The 19,288-nt window shown below is 38.6% G+C and overlaps 1 pseudogene; it reads left to right on the top strand.

Moving 5' to 3' along the window:
- Positions 1-3,794: 3,794 nt before the first annotated feature.
- On the top strand, positions 3,795-3,905 carry LOC125473987 (annotated as a pseudogene).
- Positions 3,906-19,288: the final 15,383 nt, after the last annotated feature.

The raw sequence follows: 19,288 nt of genomic DNA, 5'->3' as shown, positions 1-19,288 counted from the left end.
CAAACTTTGTGCCGCAGCAAGGAGGAGGAAGAGGAGCCAATCTGTGCATCGAATCCATCTTGGAATTGCTGAGCATTTAGGTGTATTCTTTCTTATGATTTCAATGTTTAAATTCAATACTTTTTGTTGTGCAAGCATGAGGAACTAATCCCCCCTTTGGCTAGGGGGGAAATTCGAAACCATGGTTGTATTTGCATGATGATTTGATTACTTTCAATTGTGATTTCATGAATGATGAATTCAATTTACTTATCTATTTTAATTAAAACTTTCTTATGTATATGAATTGAGAGTGCACGCTTGATTTGCATGCATAAACATGATGCTAGGATATGAGGGAACTTCACCTAATCGTTGGGAACTCACATCCATGAGTAGTTAAGATTGTTGGTCGCAATTATGTTAAGTAAATTCTTGGTATAAGTATCATGCGCTTTCATAGTTACGAATGCCTCGTCAACACCTATGATTTCCATAGAACCTAATGATCTTTGATTGTCTTTCTATCATGCGCTTTCATATAGAAAACTTTTAAGGAATAATTTGATTGCAATGCGCTAATTCCATTCAATTCAATGACCTAAGGGAAATCTGAGAGTTAATTTAAGCGTACCTAATTAACTTGGGGTGTTGAGGTTCATAAATTCATCGAATAAGCAACTGGAGATTATTTTGTATGCAAGTATGCCATGTGTGGAGAAAAACCTCCTAGCCATCTCACCATCCATTTAATTCCACCAATTTCGTCAGAATCTGCCTATTTTACATATTTGTTTTGTTTGTTTGATTTTCGTCAAAAACCAAATCCCCAAGTGTCTTAGAGTGTCTAATTAGTTAGAATATGTTTTAGATTGTGTTTTTGAGTGTTTTGATTCAAGTTGTTACCCAAATTCGTCCAAATTAGTGAAAGTGCTCAAAACTGCCCAGAAAGTGTTTTTAAGGCAGTTTTGAGTGTTTTGGGGCTGTTTTGAGTCTTTTGGTTTGTTTTAGTGTTTTTATTGTTTAGTTTTGCATTCTTTGAGGCTAGTTTAGTGTTTTAACCTTTGTTTTACGTTTTTGAGTCAGTTTCCAAGTGATTTAGCAATCCCTCCTAATCCCCGGTTTAGAACGATCCCTACTTATTTATATGCTACAATTGTCAAAAGAGGGTTAATTTGTGTGTTAAGTTAATTTTCGCATCAACTAACGATAGATGGTTAAGACATTCATCAAAAGAGGAACCAAACACTGAGAAGTCATCCATAAATACCTCAATGAACCTTTCTACCATGTCAGAGAAGATGGCCAACATACATCTTTGGAATGTTGCTGGAGCATTGCATAGTCCAAAAGGCATTCTCCGGTATGCAAATGTGCCAAAGGGGCAAGTAAAGGTTGTTTTCTCTTGATCCTCCGGAGCGATTGCAATTTGATTGTAACCTGAGTAACCATCAAGAAAACAATAGTGTGAGTATCCCGCCAATCTCTCAAGCATTTGATCTATGAAAGGCATAGGAAAGTAATCTTTTCTAGTGCTAGAATTCAAATTCCTGTAATCGGTGCAAACACGCCAACTGGTCGTGGGCTTTGTGGGCACAAGCTCATTGTTTTCATTCCTCATCACAGTGATTCCCACCTTCTTAGGCACCACCTGAATAGCACTCACCCATTTGCTATCAGAAATGGGATATATGATCCCCACATCTAACAATTTCAACACCTCATTCCTAACAACTTCCTTCATGTGTGGATTGAGCCTTCTTTGTGGCTCACGGCTTGTTTTTGCTCCTTCCTCCAAAAGGATCCTATGCATGCACATGGTAGGGCTTATTCCCTTGATATCTGCAATAGACCAACCAAAAGCTGATTTGAACTCTTTTAACACCCTAATTAGTTTATCTTCTTCAACTGGGGTGAGGTCAGAAGCTATAATTACTGGAAGAGTTTCACATTCAGCTAGATATGCATATTTTAGATGTGGTGGAAGTGGTTTAAGTTCAAGTTTTGGTGCTTTAACAGTAGAAGGAGTTAGATGTGACATTGATAATTCTAAAGGCCCAAAACGAGGTGAAACATTGAAAGGATACAATGCTAATGCTTCCAAAGCAGCTACTTCTTCCATGAGTGCATCTTCCTCATCAAACTCATCTTGAGATTGACTCAAAACAGTTTGCAATGGTTCATTCGATTGTGCCTGCAAGAACTTAGAGAATACAAGTGAATCAAGCACATCAATGGCATAACAATCAAGAGATGACGAAGGATGAGAAAGAGATTCAAACACTTTGAATTGAACTGTCTCTCCTAACACTGTCATAGTGAGGAGTCCATTTTGCACATCAATGATGGTCTTGGCCGTGGCCATGAAAGGTCTCCCAAGCAATATTGGCAACTCACGATCATGTATAGGAGCTTCTTCCATGTCCAACACTACAAAATCTGCAGGCAAGATTAGTTTATCAACTTGAACTAGAATATCTTCTACTATACCTCTTGGATATTTCACGGATCTGTCTGCAAGTTGTAATGAAATGGTGGTGGCTTTCAAATCTCCCAAACCTAGTTGAAGGTACACTGAATAAGGCATTAAGTTGATGCTAGCACCCAAATCAAGCATTGCCTTCTCTACTTTCTTATCCCCTATGGTGATGTTGATAGAGAAACTTCCTGGATCCTTGAGCTTTGGTGGAAGTTTTCTTTGCAAAACTGCACTCACATTTTCAGACACCACAACCTTCTCATGTGGTCCATACTTTGTTTTGTAACTGTTTAACTCCTTGAAGAACTTCCCATATGCCGGCATGTTCCTAATGACATCAAGCAAAGGTAAGTTAACATTCACTTTGCTTAGTATATCAAAAATTTCTTTGAATGACTTATCCTGCTTGCTCTTGGCAAGTCTTTCAGGGAATGGTATTGGTGGAGTGTATGGTTTCTCGGCCTTGTGAAGATTTGGTGCTTCTAGTGAGGAAGTGGCATGGCTTGGTTCCTCAATTGATTTCTCATTGTCTCCTTGAGTGACACCTGCATTCACATGATCATATTCATTAGTAACTTCATTGCCAACTCTATTATCAATAACCTTACCACTTCTAAGTGTAGTGATTGCTTTGGCTTGCTCTTGGTTCCTTTGGAGTATCACGGGTTGGCTTGGAAACTTCCCAACCTCTCTTTGGTTCAAGGCATCTGCAATCTGCCCCAATTGTGTCTCCATTTTGGTTAGGGCGGCTGAATGTTGTTGGAGTGCGCTATTGGTGGACTGTTGGAATTGCAAGGTGTTTTGGGCTAACAATTTAACCGTGTCCTCAAGAGTAGTGGCAGGTTTTGGTTGGAAATTTTGGATTGGATTGTTGTTCTTCCATGAAAAGTTGGGATGATCTCTCCAACTCGGGTTATATGTATTGGAATACATATCATTCCTTGGTCTTTGGTTGTAAGAATTCATGAGGTTCACTTGTTCTTGAACATACTCGGGGTAAGCCTCCCTAGATGGACATTGGTGAGTAGGATGGCTTGGTATGTTGCAAATGGCACACACTTCATTAGCTTTTGGCACCATGTTGAGCACGGATTCAAGCTTCCTTTCTAGGTTAGCTACCTGCAACAAAAGCTCATGGTTAGAACTTGTTTCATAAACTCCAACTTTCTTACCCCTTAAATCTTTGTGTTGAGCATTAGACCCCAACATCTCATAAATGTTATATGACTCTTGAGCATTCTTTTTCTTCAATGCTCCACCTGCTGCATTATCCACAGTTGATTGACAATTTTGGGTTAGTCCATCATAGAAAATTTGCATTTGTAAGTGAAAAGGTAACCCATGGTGTGGACATTGTATCAAGAGGCCTTTAAAACGCTCCCAACACTCATTGAAAGGTTCTCCATCATCTTGTTTGAAGTTGAAGATTTGTCCCCTTAATGTGGCTGTCTTTTGAGTGGAAAAGAACTTCTCCAAGAACTTCTTAGCCACGGCATCCCATGTAGTGAGGGAATCTGGTGTTAGAGTCATCAACCAACTCTTGGCCTTATCTTTCAAGGTGTAAGGAAACACTCTCATCCTCAAATTAGCTTCATGATAGAAGCATATTTATGCGCCTTAGTTAGCTAGTTCTTATGCATTTATGTTGTGTTTTCTTACTTAATTTAGTGTTTAAAGTCATTTTCGTGTGTTTATAGGTTCATATGGCTAAGGATGCAAAAGGATGCCTTTCGGAGCCTTTTGGAGCAAATTAGAGATTGGAATGGATTGCATATGCTTAAAGCCAAGTAGATGGACGAAATTGAAGACCAAAGGAATGAAAATGAAGAACAAAGAGTTCACATTCATCACCAACACAACCATACATCCACACATTCTTTCTCCATCATTGCCGTGCAAAACACCATCATTGCAGCCACATGCACATTCCACTTCATCATTTCAGATTTCCACCATCAACAAAGAACCATTCATTAATCATTTACACTTTAATCATTCAACCACATTCACACATCACCCATTCACCTTTGTGCCATGCTTCTACCTTTGTTCAAGCCCTTCCACATAACCTGCCTTCATTCATTCAGAAAATGCATTCCTTGCCGTGGCTTACATGCACTTCCCACTACCTTTCATTTCAGCCAAATCACATGCATTCCCACATGCATTTCCACCCACATACACCCATAATCATTCAACACATGCATCCATAATCATCTCTCAAAACCGTGCATTTCATGTTCATTCCAACCTTTATTCCACATGCACTCCCTTTAAATAATCAACCCACATGCACCATTCAAACATAAACCCATTCACCACCAGAAAACAACCATGCCGTGGGTTCCCATTCCAGATTTCCAGCATTCCCTTTTATTTTCTGTCAAAACACATGCATTCCCACCCTTTAATCACATGCATTTCTGCCACATGCATCTCCCATCACCATTTCAGCTTTCCACCTAATTCCTAGTCATCATGTTCCCCCCATTTCACCTATAAATAAGCATGCATTGCAGCCACAAAACACACACTCTTCCATTTCAGAAAACCATCTCTCATACACATTCATTCACGCCAGAAATTCCTCCCCTCTCTCTAGCACTACCATACTTCACCATTCTTCATATTTTCTGCCCAAAAACACTCCTTACCTTCCCCTACATCCATCCCTACCCTAAACACATCCTTCTACATCATCCATAACCCCCAAAACTCACCAAAACCCCTTGTGCCGCAGCAACTAGAGGAGAAGAGGCCTAAACGTTCATACAATTCAAGATTGAGTTGTTGGAATTTTTAGGTGTACTTCGATTCTTGTTTTCAATGTTTACTTTGTTATTACTCTCTAAGTTTGTTGTAATCATGAGTGGCTAAACCCCTAATTAGTTAGGGGAAAGTTTGAAGCCATGGATATGTTTGAAATATGAATTGATTTCTTCCAATTGTGATTTGTTAATTTGTGATTGCAATTCAATTATCATGTTTATTAAAGACTTGTTTTTGTATGTTGATTAGGGATGCATACTTAGTCTTCATGCATAAACTCGATGCTAGTTTATAAATGAGTTTCACCTAATCGTCACAAGTTTATAAACATGAGTAGTGAAGGTTGCTAGTCACAACCGCGTTAATTGAATTCTTGGCAAAAGTATCATGCATTCATAGTTACAATTGCCTCGTCAACACTTATAATTTTCATAGAGCATAATGATCTCTCATTGTATCTCTTCTATGCATTCATGTTGAGAACCATTGGAGAATGATTTGAATTGTCGCATGCATCATCCAATTCAATAACTTAAGGAAAATTTGAGAGTTAATTAGTGCATCACGGTTAACTTGGGGTGTTGAGCATCATAGTTAATGAAAAACAATTGGAGAATCGATTCATATATAAATGTGTCATGTGTGGAGAATGGACCTCTAACTAATCCATCCATCATCTTGTTTCTCAAATCCGTTTATACAATCTGCCTAGTTTATTAACTTGTTTTATTTAATTTAATTTCGTCAAAACCTTAATCCCCCTTTACTTTAGTGTCCAACTTAGTTAGAAAGTGTCTTAGTTTGTGTTTTTAAGTGTTTTGATTCAATTTGTTACACAAATTCGTCCAAATTCACCAAAGTGTCCAAAACTGCCCAGAAAGTGTTTTTAAGGCAGTTTTGAGTGTTTTGGGTGATGTTTGAGTCTTTTGGTTTGTTTTAGTGTTTTAAAGTTTAGTTTTGCATTCTTTGAGTCTAGTAAGTGTTTTATATTGTGTTCTTACGTTTTTGAGTCAATTTCACATTGATTAGCATCCCTAGTTAATCCCCGGTCTAGAACGATCCCTATTTGCTCATTTACTACAATTGCCATCCATAGGGTTTAATTTGTGTGTTTAACTATTTTCGCATCAAATTTTGGCGCCGTTGCCGGGGATTAGCAAAATTGCTAATCCCTTGTGTTTTTGCCGTATGTTTTTAGTGTAATTTACCTAGTTTTCTTATTTTGTTTTGTTTTCTTGGTTTAGGTACTAGTGCATGACGCGGAGTTCACAAACTGTGCATGCACATATCTTGGACTTTAACGACGATTTTGAACGTGATTTGAGAAGAAAGAGGAGGCATCCCGAACCTAGTGAACCTAGTGAACCTAGTTCAAGTTCAGAGGCCGAATCTGAGTTTGAAAGTGTGGAAGAAGAAGTTATGGCAGCGGACAATCGGACCATTAAAGAGCTTTCGGCCTCGGGGTTGGCCAATGCCGCACCATTATGCATTCAATACCCCGCAGCTGCCCAAGGCAAGACCGATGAATTCGAGTTGAAGTCAAGCTTGTTGCACCACATTCCGAAATACCATGGGCTTTCCATGGAAGATCCCAACAAGCATCTCAAGGAGTTCGAGGTTGTTTGTTCGAGCATGACACCCATAAATGTCGATGGGAACATTCTAATGATGAAAGCTTTTCCATTCTCTCTTGTGGAAAAAGCTAAGGATTGGCTTTATGAATTGGCACCCGGGACCGTTACTTCTTGGGAGAGCATGAAGAGAGCGTTCTTGGAGAAGTTCTTCCCTACTTCAAGAGTCATTCTCTTGAGGAAGAAAATTAGCGGAATCCAACAAAGTCAAGGAGAATCTTTTCCGGCATACTACGAGCGTTTTAAAGCCCTTGTTGCATCATGTCCTCAACATCAAATGAAGGAGGAGCTTCTCCTTCAATATTTCTATGAGGGCCTTCTTCCCATTGAAAGGCAAATGCTCGATGCTTCGGCGGGAGGTGCATTGGTGGACAAAACTCCTATGTCGGCCAAGACCCTAATTGCAAACCGTGCTCTAAATGCACAACAATATGAAGGACTTGGGCAAAGGGACCCCCCACGGCAACACTTGAATGAGGTAAGTTCTCAATCCGATATTCAATCTCAGATAGCTAATCTTACTTCTATTGTGTCTCAGATGGCCGAAGGAATGCAGATACAAGGACCGATTGTATGTGGTGTATGTTCTATCCAAGGACACCCTTCGGAAAAATGCCCTCAATTGATTGAGAATGGGGGATGGGAGAGTGCAAATGCCATTGGATTTCCGAGCCACAATCAACCAAGGAATGATCCATATTCCAACACATACAATCCGGGTTGGAGAGACCATCCAAACTTCAAGTGGAGGGAACCTCAACAACCTCAACAACAAGGAGGCTTTAGACAACAACCCCCGGGGTTCTACACCAAGCCATTCGGCCCCAATCCAAACCAAGCACAACCTGCCCAAAACAATCAAGGTACGTCGTTGGGAAATGAAACACTTCTTAAATTACTTACCAATTTGTCTCAGGGGCAAGAGGATCAAACCAAAGCCATGCAAAACCAAGACAAAAGGGTGGATCACTTGGAGAAACAAATTGGGCAGATTGCGGAATTTGTAGGACAATTCCGAGACAAAGGCAAGCTCCCTAGCTCAACCATTGTCAATCCAAGGGGAGGATTCGAATCTGCCAAGGCAATCATGTTGAGAAGTGGTAAGGAGGTCGAAACCACCCCAAGCACGTCCAAAACAAGTCAAGAAGAGGACGTGTTGCTGCAAGAAGAGGAGGAACAAGGAATAAAGGCCACGGCAAGGGTGAAAGAATCTTTGCCGCAGCCCCCTCTTGTGCCAAAACCGTCCAATATGCCTAAGGTAAGTCCAAATTCGACTTTTTCAAGTTCTATTCCACTAAACGTGCCCTTTCCTAGCAGGTTTAGGCAATCAAAGAAGGAGGAGAGTGAAAATGACATTTTGGAAACCTTTAGGAAAGTTCAAGTTAACATTCCGCTCCTTGATGCAATCAAGCAAGTCCCTAAGTATGCCAAGTTCTTAAAAGAGCTTTGCACAACGAGGAAGAGGATTTCAAACAAGGAGGTGGTCCAGGTAAGTGAAAATGTCTCTGCTGTGTTACAAAGAAAATTACCCCCTAAATGCAAAGATCCGGGTAGTTTTACAATTCCGTGCGTTATTGGTAATACTAAGTTTGAACAATGCATGTTAGACTTAGGGGCTTCGATTAATGTTATGCCATACTCTATTTATGCATCTATGAACTTAGGTGAGCTTAAAAATGATGGTGTGATAATTCAATTAGCCGATCGTTCTAATGCATATCCAAAGGGTGTTTTGGAAGATGTTTTGGTACAGGTTGATAACTTGATTTTTCCAGCGGATTTCTACGTGCTTGACATGGAGGATTCACCCCATTCCACCCCATTACCGATTCTATTAGGGAGGCCCTTCATGAAAACAGCCCGCACCAAGATAGATGTGTTTAAAGGAACTTTAACGATGGAATTTGATGGGGAAGTCATTGATTTCAATCTTTCTGAAAGTATTAAATTTCCTAAGGACGATCATTCTTGCTTTTCTATTGATATAATTGATGATTTGGCGCAGGAATTTCTCGATTCTTTGGAGAGGGATACACTTGAAACAACAATTGCACAAGGAATTGGGCAAAAATCTGGTTTTGCCGTGCCTAGAAGTGAAGATGAGGCCGAGATGGTTGCTGCACTTGAGTCATTGCCACAACACTTTGGTAAGCCTCCAAAACCGAGTCCAATTCCTGTTTCGACTAACAAGTTGTTACCTTCAGTGATTCAGGCACCCATTCTTGAGCTTAAACCATTGCCGGATCATTTGAAGTATGTCTATTTGGAAGACAATGAGACGTTGCCTGTCATAGTTTCCTTATCCCTCACAGCAATGGAGGAGGAGAAATTGATTCGGGTGTTGAAAGAGCACAAGACGGCCATAGGATGGACCTTGGCCGACATAAAGGGTATTAGTCCTACAACTTGCATGCATCGCATACTTTTAGAGGAGGGGGCTAAACCAACCAGAGAGGCTCAACGCCGGCTCAACCCTCCAATGATGGAAGTTGTGAAAAAGGAGATTATCAAGCTTCTAGATTGTGGGGTGATCTATCCTATCTCGGATAGCCGTTGGGTTTCACCGGTTCAAGTTGTGCCAAAGAAATCCGGAGTGACTGTGGTGAAGAATGAAAAAGATGAACTTGTGCCTACACGCATTCAAACCGGTTGGAGGGTGTGCATTGACTATAGAAAGCTAAATGCCGCAACAAGGAAAGATCACTTCCCTTTGCCATTCATTGATCAAATGCTTGAAAGGTTAGCCGGTCATTCTTTTTATTGCTTTCTTGATGGTTATTCGGGTTATAATCAAATTGTCATAACGCCGGATGATCAAGAAAAGACCACCTTTACTTGTCCATTTGGTACTTTTGCATATCGTCGTATGCCATTTGGTTTATGCAATGCACCGGCCACTTTCCAACGATGCATGGTAAGTATCTTCTCTGATTATGTTGAAAAGATAATTGAAGTATTTATGGACGATTTTAGTGTGTTTGGAGACTCATTTGATGCTTGTTTGCATAATCTCACTTTAATCTTGAAAAGATGCATGGAAACTAACCTTGTTTTGAATTGGGAAAAATGTCATTTTATGGTTAAACAAGGTATAGTTTTGGGTCATATCATCTCTGAAAAAGGAATTGAAGTTGATAAGTCTAAAATAGATCTTGTACGTCACTTACCCTCTCATACGTCGGTTAGAGAGGTCCGTTCTTTTCTTGGCCATGCAGGATTCTATCGACGATTTATCAAGGACTTTTCCAAGATTGCACAACCCCTATGCCGCCTACTCCAAAAGGATGTGTCTTTTGAGTTCAACGAGGCGTGTGAGAAGGCATTCAAGCATCTAAAAGACTTACTCACCACGGCACCCATCATAACTCCCCCGGATTGGTCCATTCCCTTTGAATTGATGTGTGATGCATTGGATTATGCACTTGGGGCTGTTTTGGGTCAAAGGAAAAATAAACAGCCACATGTTATTTATTATGCTTCACGCACTTTAAATGATGCTCAATTGAATTATTCTACAACCGAAAAAGAACTTTTGGCGGTTGTATTTGCTTTAGATAAGTTTAGATCATATCTTCTTGGTACTAAAGTAATTGTTTTCACTGACCATGCAGCCTTGAAGTATCTTCTCACCAAAAAGGAGGCTAAGCCAAGACTCATTCGTTGGATGCTCCTACTTCAAGAGTTCGATCTTGAAATCCGAGACAAGAAAGGGTGTGAAAACGTGGTGGCTGACCACCTAAGTAGAATGGTGCGTGAGGAAGAGTCCACCCCCATTTTAGAAACGTTTCCGGATGAGCAACTTCTGTCCATTGAGGTAAGAACCCCTTGGTATGCCGATTTGGTCAATTTCTTGGTGTCTAAGCAAGTTCCTAGTACCCTAAACAAGTTCCAACGTGATAAACTTGTTCATGATGCACGTTTTTATGTTTGGGATGATCCATATTTATGGAAATTCTGCCCAGATCAGATTGTGCGTAGATGTGTGCCCGAATCTGAATTTAATTCCATTCTTACATTCTGCCATACTTATGCATGTGGGGGACATTTTGGCACCCAAAGGACAGCCCTAAAGGTGTTACAATCTGGATTTTATTGGCCTAATCTCTTTAAAGATGCTAAAATGTTTTGTGTAACATGCGATAAGTGTCAAAGAACAGGTAACATAGGGCCTAAGGACCAAATGCCGCAACAATCTCTCTCCTTTGTGGAAATTTTTGATGTTTGGGGTATTGATTTCATGGGCCCCTTCCCTCCATCTTTTGGTTTCACTTATATCTTGCTAGCTGTCGATTATGTTTCCAAATGGGTGGAAGCCAAAGCCACCCGTACTAACGATTCTAAGGTTGTTGCAGATTTTGTGAAATCTAATATTTTTGCTAGGTTTGGGATGCCACGAGTTTTAATTAGTGATGGGGGTTCTCACTTTCGTAACCGCACCATTGAAGCTTTGCTCAAGAAGTACAACATTACTCATAAGGTTTCCACACCTTATCACCCTCAAACCAATGGGCAAGCGGAGGTTTCAAATAGGGAGATCAAACAAGTCCTAGAGAAAACCGTGGGACCCTCAAGAAGAGATTGGAGTTTGCGCTTGGACGATGCATTGTGGGCCTATCGTACGGCTTACAAAACTCCCCTTGGCATGTCACCTTTTCGGCTTATATATGGTAAGCCATGTCATTTGCCCGTTGAGTTAGAGCACAAGGCACATTGGGCTGTGAAAACCTTCAATTTGGACATAGACGCTGCTGGAGTTCATAGGAAGCTCCAATTAGATGAACTTGAGGAGATTAGGAACGAGGCTTACGAGAATGCTCGCATCTACAAGGACAAGACGAAGGCTTATCATGATAAGATGCTTCGTACCAAAACGTTCTCCAAGGGGCAGAAAGTGTTGCTTTTTGATTCAAGACTTCGGTTATTCCCTGGTAAGTTACGTTCTAAATGGATTGGACCTCTTGTTGTTACTAATGTTTTTCCTCATGGTGCAGTCCAAGTCCAAAGCTTAAAAAGTGGCCACGAGTTCAAGGTGAACGGACATAGATTGAAGCCATACTATGAGAACTTTGTGGAGCATGTCGTGGAGGAGATCCCACTCCATGCCGTGGGCTCTAATGGAGCATGAACGTGTCTTCGTCCGGCTGCAAGACGTTAAAGAAAGCGCTACTTGGGAGGCAACCCATGCAATTCAACAAAGGAAGCTCAAGGAATCACTCCAATTCCAGATTTGCGTTCCTAAACCCTTCACTTTGTTGTTTATTTCGAATCTGCCTATTTAGTTGTTTTACTTGCTGTTTGTGTGTTTCTTTGTGTTTTGTGTGATTTTATGCTTGAAACATTGAGGACAATGTTTGATTTAAGTGTGGGGGGGTAACTAAGTGTTTTTGATGCAAATTCATGGGATTTTATCACCCTTTACTTATAGACTTGTTCCTTGCTGTTTTTAAGTGTTTTTAAGCAGTTTTGGTGTGTTTTAGTGTGTTTTGAAGTAAAAATCCGAAAATCACATAAAAATTTGAAAAATTTGTTTTAAAAACCCAAAAAGAGTTGTTTTCAAAGTGTTTTTGTGTGTTTGTTTTTGTTTTAGGGTACCTTCCAACACAATGATGAGGATTCGGTTTGTAATTACATGGCTGTTAAAGAGAGTGATTAACATGGATGAAAGTTTGATTTACTCTTTGTGTATGCTTGGTTGTGGTTATAACTTATGACTTCACATGCAATCATAAAAAATAAAAAATCAGTTTTTGTAACATGCTTGAAGGAAGGAACTCAAATTAACGCTACAACCTTGTGAGACTTGAGCCTAAACGTTTATTTGGAGAGTTAGAATCTGTGCATTTTTGTTTTCTAAGTCGTTGCATGATCTCATTATTCTTTGCTTGGTTACTACTTAGAGGCGTTTCATCATTTAGTTCCAAATGCTAGAACTCATGCCCATTTCATTCAAAGCATGTTATTGATTTGCATAACACAGATTCAAGATGAAGTTGTGTAGTGACCACCACCTTAGCCATATTGCCGTGTATCCCATGTCATTTTATGTTTAAGTTAACCCACATTATCCTCACCTAGCCTAGATTAGGACCATCCACACCCTTGTTCTTAAAGCTTAGTAAAGCATGATTCAAATTGAATTTCTTTCGATTTATGTTGGCAGAAAACAAGTGTGGGGGAAGTGTTCTTGTGTGAGAATTTGTGTGCCATAGGCACGGCATGAAAGAAAAGAAAAAGAAAAAAAAAAAAAAAAAAAAGGCGTGAAAAGTATGAAAAAGAGTTGAAAAGTTGTGAAAAAGAATTCCAAAGTATTGTTTGTTGAAGTAAGGGTCCAAAACAATGAATTCGGCCCTAAGGAGTTGTCTAAGTCTTCCCCTTGTGTTTTAAAGTTAATTTCTGCAATCTAAATGAATTCTAAGTCTTAAGTACACTACTTTGCTTACTATTACTTGAAGAACGCTTGTTCTCCTTATCTTTTCTTTGTTAACCGCTACCCCAAGCCCCGTTACAACCCTTGACTTCATTCTTGAGTGTTATGTGTTTCAATTTGTGGAGTTTGATTTTGGTATGAGCATATGGTCATTAGTTCTCGCATCTAAGTAGTAGCATTCCATTCATGAGATCATTTCTAAACATGCTTATTAACTCCATAAATTGCGTTCTTTGTTATACGTATATGTGAGCATTCGTTTTCATATTTACATCAATCTTCTCACATATAACTAGTATAGGGTGTGTAGTTAGAAAATCTGAGTGAAAATTGAGTGCATATCTTGTAAGGATTGAGCAAATTCTCTAAGGCATGTTACTACATTCAAAACATTCTTTTAATCGATTAATTGTGAACTAGTAAGTGGTGACTATGATTAAGTATGTTTTCAATTGTAAAGATGACTCAAATCTGTGGGGATGATGATTTTTAACTTGTCATGTACCATTGGAAATCCCTGAGGTGAACGTTGGAAGGTTTAGGTTATGTTTTGTTTCTTTGTTTTGCTCGAGGACTAGCAAAAGCTAAGTGTGGGGGAATTTAATAGAAGCATATTTATGCGCCTTAGTTAGCTAGTTCTTATGCATTTATGTTGTGTTTTCTTACTTAATTTAGTGTTTAAAGTCATTTTCGTGTGTTTATAGGTTCATATGGCTAAGGATGCAAAAGGATGCCTTTCGGAGCCTTTTGGAGCAAATTAGAGATTGGAATGGATTGCATATGCTTAAAGCCAAGTAGATGGACGAAATTGAAGACCAAAGGAATGAAAATGAAGAACAAAGAGTTCACATTCATCACCAACACAACCATACATCCACACATTCTTTCTCCATCATTGCCGTGCAAAACACCATCATTGCAGCCACATGCACATTCCACTTCATCATTTCAGATTTCCACCATCAACAAAGAACCATTCATTAATCATTTACACTTTAATCATTCAACCACATTCACACATCACCCATTCACCTTTGTGCCATGCTTCTACCTTTGTTCAAGCCCTTCCACATAACCTGCCTTCATTCATTCAGAAAATGCATTCCTTGCCGTGGCTTACATGCACTTCCCACTACCTTTCATTTCAGCCAAATCACATGCATTCCCACATGCATTTCCACCCACATACACCCATAATCATTCAACACATGCATCCATAATCATCTCTCAAAACCGTGCATTTCATGTTCATTCCAACCTTTATTCCACATGCACTCCCTTTAAATAATCAACCCACATGCACCATTCAAACATAAACCCATTCACCACCAGAAAACAACCATGCCGTGGGTTCCCATTCCAGATTTCCAGCATTCCCTTTTATTTTCTGTCAAAACACATGCATTCCCACCCTTTAATCACATGCATTTCTGCCACATGCATCTCCCATCACCATTTCAGCTTTCCACCTAATTCCTAGTCATCATGTTCCCCCCATTTCACCTATAAATAAGCATGCATTGCAGCCACAAAACACACACTCTTCCATTTCAGAAAACCATCTCTCATACACATTCATTCACGCCAGAAATTCCTCCCCTCTCTCTAGCACTACCATACTTCACCATTCTTCATATTTTCTGCCCAAAAACACTCCTTACCTTCCCCTACATCCATCCCTACCCTAAACACATCCTTCTACATCATCCATAACCCCCAAAACTCACCAAAACCCCTTGTGCCGCAGCAACTAGAGGAGAAGAGGCCTAAACGTTCATACAATTCAAGATTGAGTTGTTGGAATTTTTAGGTGTACTTCGATTCTTGTTTTCAATCTTTCAATTCTTTGGCCTAACTCAACAAGTTTATTTGACATATACTACCTGAAACAAAGTAACACAAGTGTGAATGAAAATCAAGAAGCAAACAACAATGAAAAGAACAAAAATAAACTTAAAAAACGTTTGAAAAGACTCAAGAGATGTGGAACTAAACGCTTAGACACTTAAACAATCCTAAAACCCAAAACAGCCACTAGAAGACTCAAAATTGCCTAAAAACCACTTTCTGGGCAGTTTTGAGCACCTACACTAATTTGGACGAAATTGGATGGAAACTTGAATCAAAACACTTATAAACACAAATCAAAACACTTTCTAACTAATTTGGACAAAACAAAGACTCAAAGGACTCAAAACAGATTCACAAGACTCAAAACAAGCTAAAAAAACACTCAAAACTGCCTAAAAACACAAATTGGGCAGTTTTGACACTAAACTCAATTTTGGACGAAAATTAGGTTTGAGCTTGACTCAAAATGCTTCAAAACACAAGATAAGACAGATTCTAAGCTTAAGACTTAACAAACTATGGGGAGAAATTGTATTTGGACGAAATGCAATTAAATGGACAGATTATAACAAAAACAGATTGTAAAGCAAATTGATGTAAACCAATGGATAATGGAATGGCTAAGGTCTTCCTCTCTACTCACGAAATATATGCAACTTAAACCAACTTCCAGTTATCAATTCGACAATTTATTAACCTTGAAACTAATCAAAATAGCAAACTAGCAAACAAGCAATTACAAGGGACTGAAATCAGTCCCCGGCAACGGCGCCATTTTTGTTGATGTATATTTCCTTCTTAATGCTAGAATATATTTAGTATAATGGCATAAGTAAGGGTGTCGAATCCACAGGGACTAATTGGACCTATGTAATTACTTGTTTGCAAGAAGTCTAAGAAATGAATCAAACTAGTCTAAATAGGCAGATTTGAATCAAACTAATCAAACTATGCAGATTTGTTGTTGTAACTTGAAAGCATAAGAGAATAAAGTAAACACAAATAAATGAATCAACAACTAATGTAATGGGATAGTTGATAGGAGCATATTCATGCGACTTAAATGGCTTGTTCTCGTGCATTTACGTTATGTTTCTTTAGTTATTTTAGTCCTTTAAGCTATTTTCGTGTGTTTGTAGGTCCAAAGGGCTAAAGGAGCAAAAAGATGCATTTTGGAGACTTTTGGAGCACTTTTGGGCTAAGGATGGATAGCTTATGCTTGGCGCCAAAATGTTGGACGAAATTGAAGACCAAAGTGTTGGAACTTTGTTCCCTTTAGTTTTAGGACATTTAAACCTTTCCAATTCCCTTATGCCGTGCATCTCCACCTTTCTCCCAAAACCATACACATGCATTCATTATTCATTCTCTCACATGCTCCCATTACTTATCATAATCACATATCATATCACTTATCATTCACCACTTATCATTCATCACTTATCATTCACCACTTATCACTTATCTTATCATTCACCACTTATCACTTATCATATCATTCACCACTTATCATTCATCAAACACATGCATTCACATGTTTTCACAATCTCCATCATTCCATCCTTTAAAACATTGCACATGCACTTTAATCATTCAACACATGCATTCACTTCATCATTGCAGCCACACATTCACCCACATGCTATCCCATTTCAGATTGCATTTCATTCATTTCACATGCATTCCATCCTTTAATTCACTCACACACACTCATAATCATTCACATTTTGCAATCACATGCACTTCCTTTAATTAATTCATCCTAGCTGTCAAAGCACATGTACACTCACCCTAATCATTCACATAGCTTTAATTCACAATCCATTCACCACAGAAATACGGCCTTTGTGCCAGAAATTCATCCATTCCAAACACTCTTCCATAAACTCATCCATTGCAGAAATGTAGACATCAAACCACCCTTGTGCCGTGCCTTCCCTATTAATCCAAACACCACTCCCCAAACCATTCACACCATCAAACTCACCTTAGACCTTGTGCCACAACGAAGAGGAAGAGAAGAGTGCCTAAACGTTCATACAATTCAAGTTTGAGTTGTTGGAATGTTTAGGTGTTTCTTTGATTTCAATGTTTAATTTCAATGCTCTTTGTTTTGTACGAATGAGGAATGGATGATAAGAGGGCCTAAACGTTCTTACAATTCAAGTTTGAGTTGTTGGAATGTTTAGGTGTTTCTTTGATTCTCTTTGTTTTGTACCATGAGGAACTAAACCCCCCTTGGTTAGGGGGTGATTCAAATATATGTTTATGCTTGCATTTTGATTTGAATACTTCTAATTGCGTTTTATAAGTTGTGGATTCAATTCGTTTAACTGTTTGATTGATAACTTATTTATGTATGTTCATTGAGAGTGCACACTTAATTTTCATGCATGAATATGACGCTAGAATATAAGTGAGTTTCACCTAATCGTTATGAACTTATATTCACAAGTAGTGGAGGTTGCTTATAAACAATCGCGTTAAATGAATTCTTGACATAAGTTTCATGCAATCCATAGTAACGAATGCCTCGTCAACACTTATAATTTTCATAGAGCGTAATGATTCTTGCTTGTACCTCTTCTATGCATTCATGTTGAGGACTTGTGGGGAATGTTTTGAATTGTCGCATGCATCATCCAATTCAATAACGTTAGGAAGATTTGAAGGTTAATTAGTGCATCACGGTTAACTTGGGGTGTTGAGTATCATAGTTTATTGAAATGCAATTGGAAATCATTTTATTATGCAAGTATAACATGTATGGAGATGAACCCCTTAGCCATTCTATCATCCATTCATTCCATTCCATCAAATTCGTTTTACAATCTGTTTAGTTTATTAACTTGTTTTGTTATTTCAATTTTCGTATAAATCTAAATCCCCCTTTACTTTAATGTCCAATTTAGTTTGTGCTTTTAAGTGTTTTGATTCATTTTATTTCCCAATTTCGTCCAGATTCACCAAAGTGCTCAAAACTGCCCAGAAAGTGATTTTAAGGCAGTTTTGAGTGTTTTGGGTGATGTTTGAGTCTTTTGGTTTGTGTTAATGTTTTAAGTGTTTAGTTTTACATTCTTTGAGTTAGTTTAGTGTTTTATATTGTGTTTTTACGTTCTTGAGTCAAGTTATTACTTAATTTCGTCCAAATTTGTGTTTGTGCTCAAATCTGCCCAGAAAGTGGTTTTTAGGCAGATTTGAGTGTGTTTGTGTTGTTTTGAGTCTTTTGGTTTGTCTTAGTGTTTTCAAGTTTAGTTTTGCATTCTTTGAGTCTAGTATAGTGTTTCATATTGTTATTTTACGTTTTTGAGTCAAATCCAAGTGGTTAACAATCCCTCCTAATCCCCGGTCTAGAACGATCCCTACTTATACTTATATTACAATTTGATAAAAAGAGGGTTTAATTTGTGTGCGTATAAATCTCGCATCAATAGTATCAATGGAAATGAAGCTAGGGATTCGGTTTCACCATTGCTCAACTAAGTCCATGTTTGTCAAGTTAGTTTATACTCATTCATCTACCTATTTCTTGAGTTTGTTTCACTTGGATATGATCAACCATATGATGTGTGGATTTGATCAAATGTCTCTAATCATGATCCTAATTGTGATGTGCAACTTTGGTCCATAATCAAGATTATGTAATGTACAAGAAACTTTCATAAAATTAAAAGGAATAACTCGGCAGGATGTGTGCTAAACACTCCCTTCATTCATTCACATATCTACCAAGATTATGCATGATGTGTGTTCTAATCTTGGCTACACAACTTTGTGATTAATTCAAATGATGATCAAACATTAAAATCAACACACAAAGTCACCATTAAAACAGAAAATGAAACAAGAAATAGATGGACAAAATGAGCATTCTAACTTAATTACATGGCAAACTTTGCAAGGTTACATTGAATCCCTAGAGGAGGATTAGTTACAATTCATGTTTACAAAATGTTTAACATAAAGGTACACAACATGAATGAACATAGAATGAAGTAGAAGGAACCCTTGAAGCAAAACTGATGTTGAATTCCTTGAAGAGTGCCTTCGGTGTTGGAGCTCCCAAATGTGTTTGTAAATGAGGGTGGAGAAACTAATGTCGAATGGTATGGAATGGGGAGAATGTGAGAGTAACAATGGACAGAGATTGGG

Source organism: the organism of the source record quoted next, unplaced genomic scaffold, assembly GCF_019419815.1.
Source record: "Pyrus x bretschneideri cultivar Hongxiangsu unplaced genomic scaffold, Pyrus_bretschneideri_v1 Contig112, whole genome shotgun sequence".
NCBI classification, from domain to species: domain Eukaryota; kingdom Viridiplantae; phylum Streptophyta; class Magnoliopsida; order Rosales; family Rosaceae; genus Pyrus; species Pyrus x bretschneideri.
Note: the sequence above shows the minus strand (reverse complement) of the source record. Positions and strands in the feature narration are given on the sequence as shown.